The sequence below is a fragment of the Peromyscus maniculatus genome, chromosome 23, assembly GCF_049852395.1.
Source record: "Peromyscus maniculatus bairdii isolate BWxNUB_F1_BW_parent chromosome 23, HU_Pman_BW_mat_3.1, whole genome shotgun sequence".
Classification (NCBI taxonomy): Eukaryota; Metazoa; Chordata; class Mammalia; order Rodentia; family Cricetidae; genus Peromyscus; species Peromyscus maniculatus.
The window spans coordinates 54,643,822-54,657,367 of NC_134874.1; the positions used below are offsets into that span (position 1 = coordinate 54,643,822).

General features: G+C 47.9%; 1 long non-coding RNA gene across 1 annotated transcript; it reads left to right on the forward strand.

The window, feature by feature from the left end:
- Positions 1–6,287: 6,287 nt before the first annotated feature.
- On the forward strand, positions 6,288–13,078 carry LOC107401519 (uncharacterized). The gene is made up of 3 exons (XR_006067635.2): positions 6,288–7,418; positions 11,210–11,365; positions 12,704–13,078. It is a non-coding gene; the product is annotated as an uncharacterized LOC107401519 (long non-coding RNA).
- The last annotated feature ends 468 nt before the right edge of the window (positions 13,079–13,546 follow it).

A 13,546-nucleotide genomic window follows, 5' to 3' on the forward strand; every position in this document is an offset into this window, starting at 1 on the left:
TAAGGGCTAGAGAGATGGTTTAGCGGTTCTAGAGGTCCTGAGTTCAATTCCCAGCAACTACATGGTGGCTCACAACCATCTGTAATGAGATCTGGTGCCCTCTTCTGGCCTGCAGACAATGCAAGCAGAATACTGTAATACATAATAAAATAAATAAATAAAATACCTGGTTAAATATCAGAAGGAATGTGTGATTCGGCATACACAGGCTTCTCTTGTAAGAGGTCCTGCTTCCAGGGCTGGAGAGATGGCTAAGCAGTTAAGATGGCTGCTCTTCCAGAGGACCGGGGTTCAATTCCCAGCACCCACATGGCAGCTCACAACTGTCTGTAACCCCAGTTCCAGGGGAATCTGGTACATTCACAGACATACATATAGGCAAAACACCAATGCACATAAAATAAAATTTAAAAAAAGACCCTGCTTCCTGTCCAGCCTGTTGTCTAGCTTTACTTTCGTGCTAGTTCATTTAAGCTGCTATAACAAAACACTGACTATCTGGGGAACAACGAAAACTATCGCTCAGTCTGGGAGATGGGGACATCCAAACAGCAGCAGATGGGTGCCTGCTGAGGGCTCACTCTGCTTCAGAAGCTGCCAACCCTGTTGGGGAAGGGCAGCTCAGCTCCCTCTGATGAGGGTTCCACACGGGGACTTGGGGGACACAGACACCCTATCCATAGCAGTCTGAACTTCAGCCCCAGTCCTGAATCGCTTATACTTTACCTCTTCCCATTTATTTAACTTTGTTTAAATATTTTGTCTGTCTTTCTTTCCTTTTTTCTTCCTTCCTTCCTTCCTTCCTTCCTTCCTTCCTTCCTTCCTTCCTTCCTTCCTTCCTTCCTTCCTTCCTTTCTTTTCTTTTCTTTTAAGACAGTGTTTCTCTGTGTAGCCTGGCTGTCCTGGAACTCACTCTATAGACCAGGCTGGCCTTGAACTCACAGAGATCCGCCTGCCTCTGCCTCCCGAGTGCTGGGATTAAAGGTGTGCGCCACTGCCACCGGGCTAACTTTGTTTAAATTTAACCCAGTGAGATGGTTCAGCAGGTAAAGGTATTCACTACCAAACCTAATGTCCTGAGTTCAATCCCTGGGACTCTCAGGGTAGAGGAGAGAACTAGTTTCCAAAAGTTCTTCTCTGACCTCTACATGCACTGTGTGTACACATATATACATAAATAAAATATAATAAAAAAATTAGAAGTTGCAGTCAAAAAATAAAACCGCGTTTGACTAAATTCATTGACATCCGCTCTTTCTCGGTCCTGGCAGTGCACACCTGTAATCCCAGAGCTTGGAAGGCTGAGGCAGCAGGATCATGAGCTCTAGGCCAGCGTGGCCTCCCCAGAAAGGCCCTGTTTCTGTTCAGTGCTGGTGACTGAACTCAGGGCTTCATGTATGCAGAGTGCCATCTCCACCCTGAGCTACCTCTATGCCTCGAGGTACTTTGACATTGATCCCTTAGTTGTACTAGCCACACCTCAAGTCTTCAGAAGCCAGACGTGACGAGCAGTGCGTAGACCGGGAGTCTGTTCATCGTCCTCGAGAGTCTGCGGAGTACCTGTTGTCTTAGAGCCTCCCATCCTGTCGCCTCTCTATGCCTACCATGCCTTTCTCTCCTTTCTTACCTGTTTAAAACCACCTTGTTCTTAGAGACTTGGATATCGGGCGTTAGTTCATGTAAGCGCTGGTTCCTGACGGCCCTGTCCAGTCCCACTGTCTGGGTCAGGTGCCCTGGCTTGCACTCTCATTATCGGTCTATGTGAAGATTTAGGTTGACATATGTCAGAGTTTGAAGCAGTATTCTTCTTGTCACCTTTAAGGACTTGACTCCATCTGCTTGACTCTAAATATAATAGAAATGGGACAAACTTAGGATCCCAAATTACAGACCCGGCTTGGTGACACTTACCTCTAGTACCAACACATAGAAAGCAGAGGCAGGTGGCTTTCTGGGAGTTCACAGCCAGCCTAGTCTACATAGCAAGTTCCAGGCCAGGCAGGGCTATGTAGAGACCCTGTCTCAAAGATAAACAAAAAGACCTAAGAATATTTGGAATTCTGGCCCCTCCCCTTACAGTAGTCTGTGTCTCCAGGCAGCTTGAGTGCCGTTAGGTCTTAGTTTTCTAATGTGTTACTGGCTACATTCATGTAATACAAAAGAACAGTATTTTTTCAAAGCTGTGAGTGCTAAGGAGAAGACTCAGTGACTGTGAAATGCTTGCTGGGAGAAAATGGAGATCTGAGTCCATATCCCTGGCACTCACATAAAGGCTGGGTATGGCACCATGACCCTGTAGTCAGCATTGGAAGCAGAGACAGGAGGATCCTGGGAGCTCACTGGCCAGCCATCATGGGCAGTAGGGAGCTGACTGTGATAAAGATACCTAGTCTAAAAAAATGATGTTGCGAGAAATAGAGGAAGACATCTGACTTCAACCTCTGGCCCCTGCACACAAGTATAGGATCCCACATGTGCATGCCAGGCACAAAAGATAAAAAATACAGCAAGGGCCGGGCCGTGGTGGCCCACGCCTTTAATCCCAGCACTCGGGAGGCAGAGGCAGGCGGATCTCTGTGAGTTCAAGGCCAGCCTGGGCTACAGAGTTGAGTTCCAGGAAAGGTGCCAAAGCTACACAGAGAGAAACCCTGTCTCGAAAAACAAAACAAAACAAAACAAAAAATCCAGCAGGGGTGGGGGGAGGTGGGGGGTTTGCATAAGAATAAGGTTTATAACCGGGCGTCGGTGGCGCATGCCTTTAATCCCAGCACTCGGGAGGCAGAGGCAGGCGGATCTCTGTGAGTTCGAGGCCAGCCTGGGCTACCAAGTGAGCTCCAGGAAAGGCGCAAAGCTACACAGAGAAACCCTGTCTCGAAAAAACCAAAAAAAAAAAAAAAAAAAAAGAATAAGGTTTATTTTCTTTTCTGATTTGTTTAAATAGTTCTTATTGAACTAATATGGGCCAGTGAAATGGCCCAGGGGGTAAAGCGCCTGCCACAAAAGCCCATTGACCTCAGTTCAGTCCCTAGAACTCAGAATGGAAGGAAAAACTAACTCCCAGAAGCACCCTGTCTGTGGCCTTCAGATGTGAGTTGTGGCCTTCAGATGTGTGCTGTGGCCTTCAGATGTGTGCTGTGGCCTTCAGATGTGTGCTGTGGCCTTCAGATGTGAGCTGTGGCCTTCAGATGTGTGCTGTGGCCTTCAGATGTGTGCTGTGGCCTTCAGATGTGTGCTGTGGTGTACACGCACCCACATTCATCCATACATATGTGCAAACGCCTGTCATACACACATCCTTTGCCTTTCTTATGCATGTTTTGCCTTCCTGACCCAGGAGTGGGGATGCGGCTCAGTGGTAGAACCTTGCAAGTGTCAGGCCGTGGGGTTGATTCCCAGCATTGCAGTGGTGACGGCAACGATGACGATTAATCAATTACATGACTATATTAGCGTTCAGAATCTAGCTTCTCTGTCCCTGCTAATTCCTGAGCAATGCAGTCTTGGCTTGAGTATGCATATGCAGTTATACTTTATGTTGCTCTATATTTTAAATATATCTCTTACTTTCTATTTTCTAATTTGTACTAATGTTATTTTGTAATAATAGATATTGTACAAAGTTTCCTCTTTTCATGGCAGTGCTGAGCACATGATGAATCTTCAATAAGTATTTGTTTGTTAAATAATATTTATGATGGCTAGAATGGCAGACATGCATGATAGCATGCACGGGATGGTGGTTTTCGTGGGCCCTGTTGGCTCCTGGCTGATATTCTCCGCTGGTTTGTTTGCTTTGCACGGTTTGGAACTAGCCTCCCATTCTCTCACTCTCATCTTTTTGAGAGATTAGTCATACTTCCTGTGCTTCTGAGAAGGGTGTTGTCCTGGGCTCCTGATAGTTCTATTATCAGTTTGTTCCTCAAAAATATCTTTCTGTTAGTATTTTTCCAGACGCTTTAAGATAAAAGGAAGCCCTTTCATTTTGTTCAGAAGGACGGAGGGATGTAAGAACTGATGCTTTAATAGCCCTATGTGAGTAAATAGTTAAACTTTTTTTGGCTGTTTGTTGTGTACGGGCATCAGTTCCTAGTATCAACATTATAATGAAGTCTACTAGGACATGTGAAAGATAGACCTACATCCCAGAGAACATTCTGAGAGCTGTAAGTCCAACTGATTTAATGAATGACTAAGAATAGTGTGAATTTATTTAAGGATCCCGACAGTCTTGTGTAGATAAGAAATTGGAAGGCTGGGCCAGCAGGAGAGCTCAGTCGGTAAAGGTGCTTGCTGCTCAGGCCTGGCAACCGAGTTCGATCCCTAGAACTCACATAAAGGAGGAAAGCACTGAATCCACACAGTTGTACTCTGATCTCCACATACAAGCAAGGGTACATGCATGGCCTGACACACACATCATCCACGTGCACACAGTAAGAATTAGTTAATTAAATAATTAACTTTAGAGGGCTGCATGTTTCTAATTCACAGTTTGGCTTGGATGATGAGCTTGTAGCTAACTGAAGCCCAGCATTGTATGCAAGGTAAACATGGTTCCCAAGCAGAGGAGTCTTCATGGTCTTACTGAATCCTCACACTGAGACTGGTGTGCCATCTTAAAAATGGAGAGACCTGCTTTCTCAGTTGTGACTCTTGACTTTAAATCTGAGGATTTTAAATTTAAAATGAGTTCTTTTCATCTGGGACTCAAACAATGGCCGCCCCCGCCTACCTAGAGGTGTGTGTTGGAATATAGGAGCATAAAAAAAAGAATATGGCATTGAAATAACTTAGAATTCTGTTGACATGAGACACAATTGCTCCTGGCTACACCAACTGATCCCGAGAGAATGTTGGGCTTCTAAGACATTTCCATTTGGAAGTTTGTCTTCTTGGCACAAAATGGCCTACTGGACAAAGAACTGCCCTTGCCTTGATGGCTGACAGTACAAATGCAATGCTGTCCTTTCTGGACAAGCGGGACACAAGGAAAGCGACCACTGTACTCTGCCAAGACAGGGTAAGATGGTCTTTCAGAAATCCTGCTTCTGAAAATGATCTGTCAGATACTCTAGGCCTGTAGCCAGTTTGAATGCACCAACAATGCTGAGAAACATTAGGTGACTGTCCAGGCTGCCAGCTGTCTTGGTCTACTTTTGCAAGATTCCCGAAAGTTGCTTGCATCCATCTACCATTTCTCAGGTACCATTATATTCCTTCTCAGGTCTTTGATGGGATTGAAGACTAGCAGTTATAGTTACAACTTTATATATATATATATAATATATATATATATATTATATATATATATATAATCTTAGATAGAACATATTAAGTATTAGATTCAGGTTCTTTAGGATAGGACACCTTTTAGAATGATCTTTGTAACATGCCATTTACCTATGCTCTATACTTCTCTGGATTTTAGTATGTGTTTCTTGCTTGATACTGTTCACATTGGTTGTAGTTCCATCTTATCTAGGTCATTATCCCTCATTATTCCTGGACAACATTTGATAACCATTCCTTTGTATATAGTCTTGTATTAGGTTAGAACCTTCTTATTTAGACAAAAAGGGGGAGATGTAGTGGGTAACCATTCCAGCTTTGATCTGGAAGTTCCAACCCCATTGAGGCTTCGGCAACTGTCATGCCTACAAGGCGGGGCCAAGATCGAGATGGGCGAGTGCTTTCTCTGTTCTGGGACTCTGGGCAGTGGAGGTTGACCGAGCAGAGCTCCAGAGAACACTGCTGGACTGTGATACACCTTCCCCAGACCCTGTGACCTACCTATCCCTTCATTTGTAAGTTATCCACTAAATAAATCTTCCTTTTAACTACGTGGAGTGGCCTTAATAATTTCTCCAATACTGCCCATCCTGCCTCAGAGAGTAAATTAAAAGGGGGAGCTGAGTGCGGTGACATTTGCTGTAATCCACCACTTGCTGGCCTGGAAGCTGTGAAGATTGTGGGTTCAAGGCCGACTTGGGTTACAACTGAGTTGGAGGCCAACTTGGGCAGCAAAGCATGATATCCTATTTCAAAAAAAAAAAGCAAAACAAGGGAAGAGGGCAGGATGGGTCAGTGCCAGGCAGGGGCGGTGCCAGGGCGGGGGCGGGGGCGGGGTCAGGCGGGGCGGGGTCAGGCGGGGCGGGGTCAGGCGGAGGCGGGGCCAGGCGGGAGCTGTGCCAGGCGGTGGGGAGGCTTGAGGTATGAGGCAGCATGGGGTGTAGTAGAAAGACGGAAGTGCGGAGACTTGGTTTTCACCACACTCGGAACGCATCTCTGGTCATTGCAAACTGAAAGTGGACTGGAGGCGGAGCTCACCGGGAGAGCACAGGCGTGCCCACATAGTGAGACCATGCGTCCAGCTTCCAGCACTTAAAATAAAAGATAACCAGAGTAGAGGCTGGATAACAGGGTCGCGGGCACTAGTTAAAACGTAGATGCTAGTAACTCTTCTCTCACTGGAGCCGCTGGACCTTGTCTGTCTGTCTGTCTGTCTGTGAAGGAAGCATGTGTGCTTTGAGACAGTTGGTAGGCATCTTGACACACCTGTCGCAGTGGAGCATGGAGGGCAGATTACAGGACTGCTTAGAAATGGATTCCGTTCTCGGTGGCGGACAGCCAGAACGCCCGTGGGCTTACCAAGCTGGAAATGTGCTCCTTAGACCCCATGAGACTGGGCTCGGTGTGCTGTAAGCCTGACATTGCACCCCATAATGTCAGGGAGCCAAAGCTTTCTGTCTTACTGCTCTGTTGTCCTTGGCCTCAGACTCCTGTCAGAGGATGGAGGGCTTTGCATTCCAGGTACTAGGACAGAGGCGGCTTGGGGGAAACACCGTCCTCTGCGGATTGTGAAGGGGTCACGTGGCATTTCCCCTTAATGTCCTTAGTCAGAACTTAGTGACTCAGCTAAACATTCATTCTCAGCTGCCACGGCCCGGATAAAAATGTTACTGTAACATAAGATGGGAAAATCCCTTGTTAATCATTATATTATGAAGGTTATAGGGCTATGGTTTCCTGGAGACTAATACTGAATTGGCTTATTGTTCTTAGGAAGAAGTAATCATAAATGGCTCACCAAGGGCAGCCCTAGTTAAAAACAAGCAGAACCACCCTCCTCCAGCCCTAGGGGTTTCCTGGCAGAGAGGAACTGAGCTCATCTCGTCTTTACCACGCCGAGGGCAGCACAGGAGCTGGCCCCACAGGAAAGGAGTGGAACCGGGGGTCTGAAAAGCTCCCCGTTTCTGGGAGGAAACCACCAGGCCCATGGGATGGCTTCTGTGACCTGGGGGAGGTGACAGGAAGTAGCACCTGGATTTGGCAGCATAGGAGTCACTGCTGAGCGTTGTTAAAGCAGTGTTAGTGGCAGATTGCTGAGAGCCGGCCTGGGGTTGGAGCGGGCTCTGCAGGTAAGATGCGGAAGAGGCAGCCGCTCTGAAGAGGAGTGGGACGGACAGGTGGAGAGACACCCGAGGACAGAGTTTGCCTCTGGGGCTGGAGTGGGGTGGCATGCTCCCACTCGGACGAGAATGAGCTGACAGGAGTCAGAAGCCTGGAGATGTGTGCTTACGATGCTAACAGAGAGATCTGTACTTTCGAGTTCTCCACACAATCGACTGGCCGCTCCTTTACACTGGATTTAAACTTCCAACGATGCATTGCTCTTTTTATTTGTGGGAAGAGCTTGTGATCCTCTGTTTAGTGATATATGCTGCCAGAGGAGCTTGTGTACGCTGAGAACGTTTTCACAAGCTGTCCAGCTGCTAAAATGCTTTCCAGAACAGAAGTATTTCAGTTAAATAGTAAATGCCTGTAAAACATCAATACTTAATCATGTAGGTACATGAAATATGGCGTCGCTGGTCAGTCAGCGCGTTGCTCGAGGACCCGCCGCGCACCAGGCTCTATCTGAGGGCTGACGCAGAAGTGAGACAGCTCCGCCTCAGGGAATGTTCAGTGTAGGAGCTGCAGGGAGGCTGCGGGCACCCAGTGAGGCCTCTGCGTTACTGAAAAGTCCTGGGAGCCATATTCCCGTGCCAGGATAAACACTGGAAGCCCTTGGGGATGACCTTTAGCCTGGATGGAATGGGTTCAAGGTAGAGAAAGGCTCAAGTGCAGAAGTCGCCAGGCAAAGGACTGTTTGGCCGAGACCGAGTGGAGAGGCCGGTGGGGCTGCAGCAGCTGTCCGGGTGTAGAGTCGGGGGGCGGGGGGTGGCCACAGCGTGCTGGCAAAGCGTGCCGGCAGATCGCCCTAAGCCTGTGATTAAAGGGGGGATATGCATTTGCCTTGGTTCTGTCTTTTCACAAGGAGGATTTATTGAAGGGTTTAATCAGGGGAGGGCATTATTAGGTTTCTACCCAGAGAAATTGGTCTGGATACTCTGTGGTCCAGGAAGGATGGCTCGAGGTGAAGCGTCCGCGTTTGTTCGAGGGACAGCTCAAAGAAGCTAGAGAACTTAGCAGTGACAGCGGTGGGGACAGACAGATCCTGCATGCACTCAAGAGATGATGCAGGGAGGATGCTGATGGTCAGCTCTGGGATGTAGCAGGAGGAGGCATCAACCCCCCCTGGAATGTACGTCCAGCAACCCCCGTATGCTCTGCCATGGTGGAGAATAAGTGTACACATTGACTGAAGCGCTGTATCCCATCCTTCTCCGAAGTCATTTTTCATTTTCCCAAGTTGCAGATGTTTTTATTAGTTTATTGAATGTGTATGGGTGTGTATGTATGTATATGTACAACATGCCTAGTGCCCATGGAGTTCAGAAAAGGGTTTCAGATCCCCTGAGACTGGAGTTACAGATGGTTGTGAGCTGCCATGTGGGTGCTGGGAATCAAACCCAGGTCCTCTGCAAGAGCAGCCAGTGCTCTTTACTGCGGAGCCAGCTCTCAGGCTTGGTGGGTTGTTTTTTTTTTTTCCTGTCTAAATTTTGTCAAAATTGGTCTTCATTTTAATGTAATATAAAATGCATCCATTTTAAAATTGTAAAGCTCAGACCACAGAGTGAAAAGTAAGGTAAGTTGCTCGTTCCCAGGAAAGTCGGATGCTGTGGGTTTCCCTGTGCCCTGTTGAAGTGCCCAGCTCCTAGCACACGGAGACATGCCAGTTTAGCAAGAGTCCTTCCTCCTGAGGCCCCCACCTCTCTTACTGTTTTCTACTCTCCCAGTCGGGCGCTTTTACTGTCAGGACCCCACCTGTGAGACGCCCTGCGGGGACAACAGGCCATAAAGGTCCTGAAGAAATGTACATGTGTACCTGGAGGTTGCCAAGACTTTTAATCCCAGCACTCAGGAGGCAGAGCCAGGTGGATCTCTGTGAGTTCAAGGCCAGCCTGGTCTACAGAGCGAGATCCAGGACAGGCAGAGCTACACAGAGAAACCCTGTCTCGAAAAACCAAAAAAGAAAAGAAGGAAGGAAGGGAGGGAGGGAGGGAGGAATTTAAATGTCTGAGCACTTGGTAAGGCATTGACAGGGACTCAAGAACTTGTTGCAGAAAAACCTGATTTTGCCTGTAGGTGTCCCCTCTTCCCTGAATTACCATGACCTTCTGTCAGAGCCAGGGTTCTGGCTGGGAACCTCTGTGTCCATTGCAGATGACCTGCGCCTCTCGTGCATATCTAACCTCTCTCCAAGAATAGCGTGCTCTCTGAAAAAGGTCAGACGAGAACCCCTCCCCGCGCTGAGCGTCAGGTGGCCTCTGACACGCTGCTTAGCCCTGTCGGTGTGGTGTGAGCTTGCAGCAGCAGCAGAAAGGACCCTCCACGGCTGACTCCCGGAAAAGCTGCACGACCAGCAGCTCGTGGGGGTGAAGGCTGCTCCCCCTGAACCCTGAGTGGGGCAGATCGGCATCTGCTCAGCCCTCACGGAACGCTGGGCTCAAAAAAGCCCTGTCCGTGGGCTGCGTTTAGGAGCCATTCACTATCCACCCGTTGCTGTAAATAATCTAAAAAGTGGGGTTCCACTTCCTTGATGACGCCCCTCTTCGGTCTGTTTAAAAAGAAAAAAAGAATCTGAACAGCGATCAAACCGAGGGCTGGGGCTATGGCTCAGACGTCAAGAGCCTGCCTTCCATGCCCAGGGCGCTGGGTTCAGTCCTCAGTAGCTGGAAAATAAAAAAGACATCAAACCTGGAGCACTGTGAATGCTAGCAAGGCGCTGCTGCATCCACTGAGCTGGATCTCACCCTCCCGCGAGTGAAGGTGTTCTTCCCAGGCCGTGAGTCTGAGGATATGCTGTAGAGACCTCCAGGGAAGGAATGTGTCGGTTCTGATGGCTGCGGAACTAGCCACAGGGGACGATACAGGCAGTAGATAAAGACCACCTGCCAGGCAAAGCATACTCAAGTGCTCCAGGCCGCACAGCTTTGCTCCTTGCCTGCAGTACGCCGTTCTAGTCTCCAGTTTTATCTGGCTCACGTTTATTAAAGGTCTCCTGTGCATAAAGCATTGTCTCCCGAGCATGTTATTCTAGGGGGAAAAATACTCTGGTGGAAATAATTGAATTCTGCTGCCATAGAGTGCCCATTCCCTGCCATGTGGAAGATGTTGAATAAATATCTGTGGCTGAATTAATATCGTCCATTAAAGTGAATTCATACTATCGCTTGCTCGTTACTCTCATGGAGTTAAACATGAATCAGTGGATAGAAAAAAGAAAAGAAAAAAAGCCAAAACTGGTGTTCAACCCAAGTCCAAAGCACCTGTGAAGTCTACTGAGGTTATCAAGATTACTGAAGTACACTGTCCTTTCGAGTGTCTTCGTCTACTTAGGAAAAAAGGGCTGAGAGCTGGTTGAGGCGAGAGCCAGGCAGATGTTTGCTGGCTGATAGTGCAGAACCCATTTGTCATTATGAGCCCCACTAAGTGTCCAGCGCCCCTGTAACAGGACCTCTCCCATGGGAGGCTTAAATGGTACTTCTTTATTTTCAAAATTGTTTTTTTTTGTTTGTTTGTTTTTTAAGAAATCAAATGAAAGGATTTATTTGTGGGAAGGCCTTTTTTCCTGTCTTTGCATCAGGAACAAGGCCTTGGCTGGAGAGACCTGTGGCCAGAGATCTTACTTCTTTCATAACATACAAGGTGGCGTCTTCACTTGAGGTTTTTCCCTTTTTTCCGGTTGATTCCTTCCTTTTTTTTTTTCTTTTTCTTTTTTTGTGCCAGACTAACATGACTGTAAATAACTAGTACTTCATTTTAGGCAGGTGTGGTACATGTGCCTGTTAACCCAGCACTTGGAAAGCTGAGGCAAGAGGATGGAGAGCTGGATCAAGCCTGGCTCCATGGCAAGACCCTGATAATTAACTGTACTCACCTACAAATGGCATGTGGACTACTTCCCAACCCACACACTACAGTGAGTAATGTCTTCACCTGTCAGCCAAGCACACACATACACACGTATATGTACTTAAAAATTGTGCCCTCTGGTGTTTTCTCTTGTTCTTTTAAAATAAAACTGGATCATGACATAGAGATGGGAGTATAACAAATTCTGCTCGGTTTGCATTCTTAGTACGGCAGTGTGGCACGCAGTCAGATTCTTCCCACTTTGTCTAGCCATTCTATAGGTTAACTGATTTACAAGCACAAAAGGATTGAGTTCTTCTTATATCCTGCATGTAGTTGTAGGTTCCAGGAGACCTAAGCAAGAGTCAGCCCTTGCCTGTGGACTCAAATGGCTAAGGCAGAAGATAATAACTCTGAGCAGGCATTGTGCTGTCGGAATAAACAGTGCCTGCCAGCAGAGAGGAGCAAGCAGGCTGTTCTTCCAGAGCGTGACCTAGCAGGGCTCGGCAGCAGAGTGACTCGGGAACTGGGTCATATACAATGAGTGAGAATTTTCAGAGTAAGAGAAAAGACATTCCTGGCAGAAGGAACTCCATGTACAAAGGCAGAAAGCTGACGAGTGTGGCCCTAGTCTGGGGACATATGGAGAAATGAGGCTCATAACTCAGTTCCCATGTTACAGGGTAGACTTGCTTCTGGAATAAGGAGCCTAAAGAGTCTTAAGATGGAACATCTGTGCTTTGGGAAGATGATTGGTCAGCTCTTTAATGGTTTTAAATTGTATTTGTGTGTGTGTGTGTGTGTGTGTGTGTGTGTGTGTGTGTGTGTGTGCGTGTGTGTATGTACACACACATTTATGGAGGTGAGAGAGCAACGTGTGGGAGTTGATTCTCCCCCTCACCATGTGGGTCCCAGGAATCATAATCTTAGGGCTTGGAACAAGGCCTTTATCCACTAAGCCACGTGGCGGGGCTCCTCCATCACCTGACTAAAGGGTGATTAGAGGCAGGAGATTCTTTGCATTGCTGCTGTGGGAAGTAAGACCCAGTGAGGAGTGTGGGAAGATGGTCTAGGTTCCAGTGATGTGGTTGTTTCTTCTCTTGTTACTGTGAGAAAATACCAGACAAAGCAGCCCATGAGAGGAGAGGTTTGTACTCACAGTGGAGACGTGACTGAGCATCGGGCAGGGAAGACAGGGTGGCTGGCTTGGCTCTCTTCACGGATGAGCCTGCTCACATCTCGACCAACCAAGAACTAGGCCAGAAGCAGGCCCATCTCAGTATCCTACGTGCATCAGTGAGGCTCCCAGTTGTCAGCTGGAAACCAAGTGTTTGGACATATGAGCCTGTGGGAAAAACTCCACATTTGAGCCATATCAAGAGTTCAGTTCCATTCTGTCTCTCAGGCATTTTCTGATGTTTACTGGATTTACGCTCACCAAAAATAAAACAAAGGAGCCAGGCGGTGGTGGCGCACGCCTTTGATCCCAGCACTTGGGAGGCAGAGGCAGGCGGATCTCTGTGAGTTCGAGGCTAGCCTGGTCTATAGAGCGAGTTCCTGGACAGTCAGGGCTGTTCCACGGAGAGACCCTGTCTCAAAATACAAAAACAAACCAACAAAATAATAATAAAATAAAAACAAAGAATGGGTCCTTGATCTTGAGGAGTTTCTGTCTAGTGGGAAACAGCAGTGTAGTTACACAGGTTTGCACACACAGGGCAGTGTGGTGGGTGAGTTACACAGGTTTGCACACACACACAGGGCAGTGTGGTGGGTGAGTTACACAGGTTTGCACACACACACAGGGCAGTGTGGTGGGTGAGTTACACAGGTTTGCACACACAGGGCAGTGTGGTGGGTGAGTTACACAGGTTTGCACACACACAGAGGGCAGTGTGGTGGGTGAGTTACACAGGTTTGCACACACAGGGCAGTGTGGTGGGTGAGGTACACAGGTTTGCACACACACAGAGGGCAGTGTGGTGGGTGAGTTACACAGGTTTGCACACACAGGGCAGTGTGGTGGGTGAGTTACACAGGTTTGCACACACAGGGCAGTGTGGTGGGTGAGTTACACAGGTTTGCACACACAGGGCAGTGTGGTGGGTGAGTTACACAGGTTTGCACACACACAGAGGGCAGTGTGGTGGGTGAGTTACACAGGTTTGCACACACAGGGCAGTGTGGTGGGTGAGTTACACAGGTTTGCACACACACAGAGGGCAGTGTGGTGGGTGAGAGTGCACAG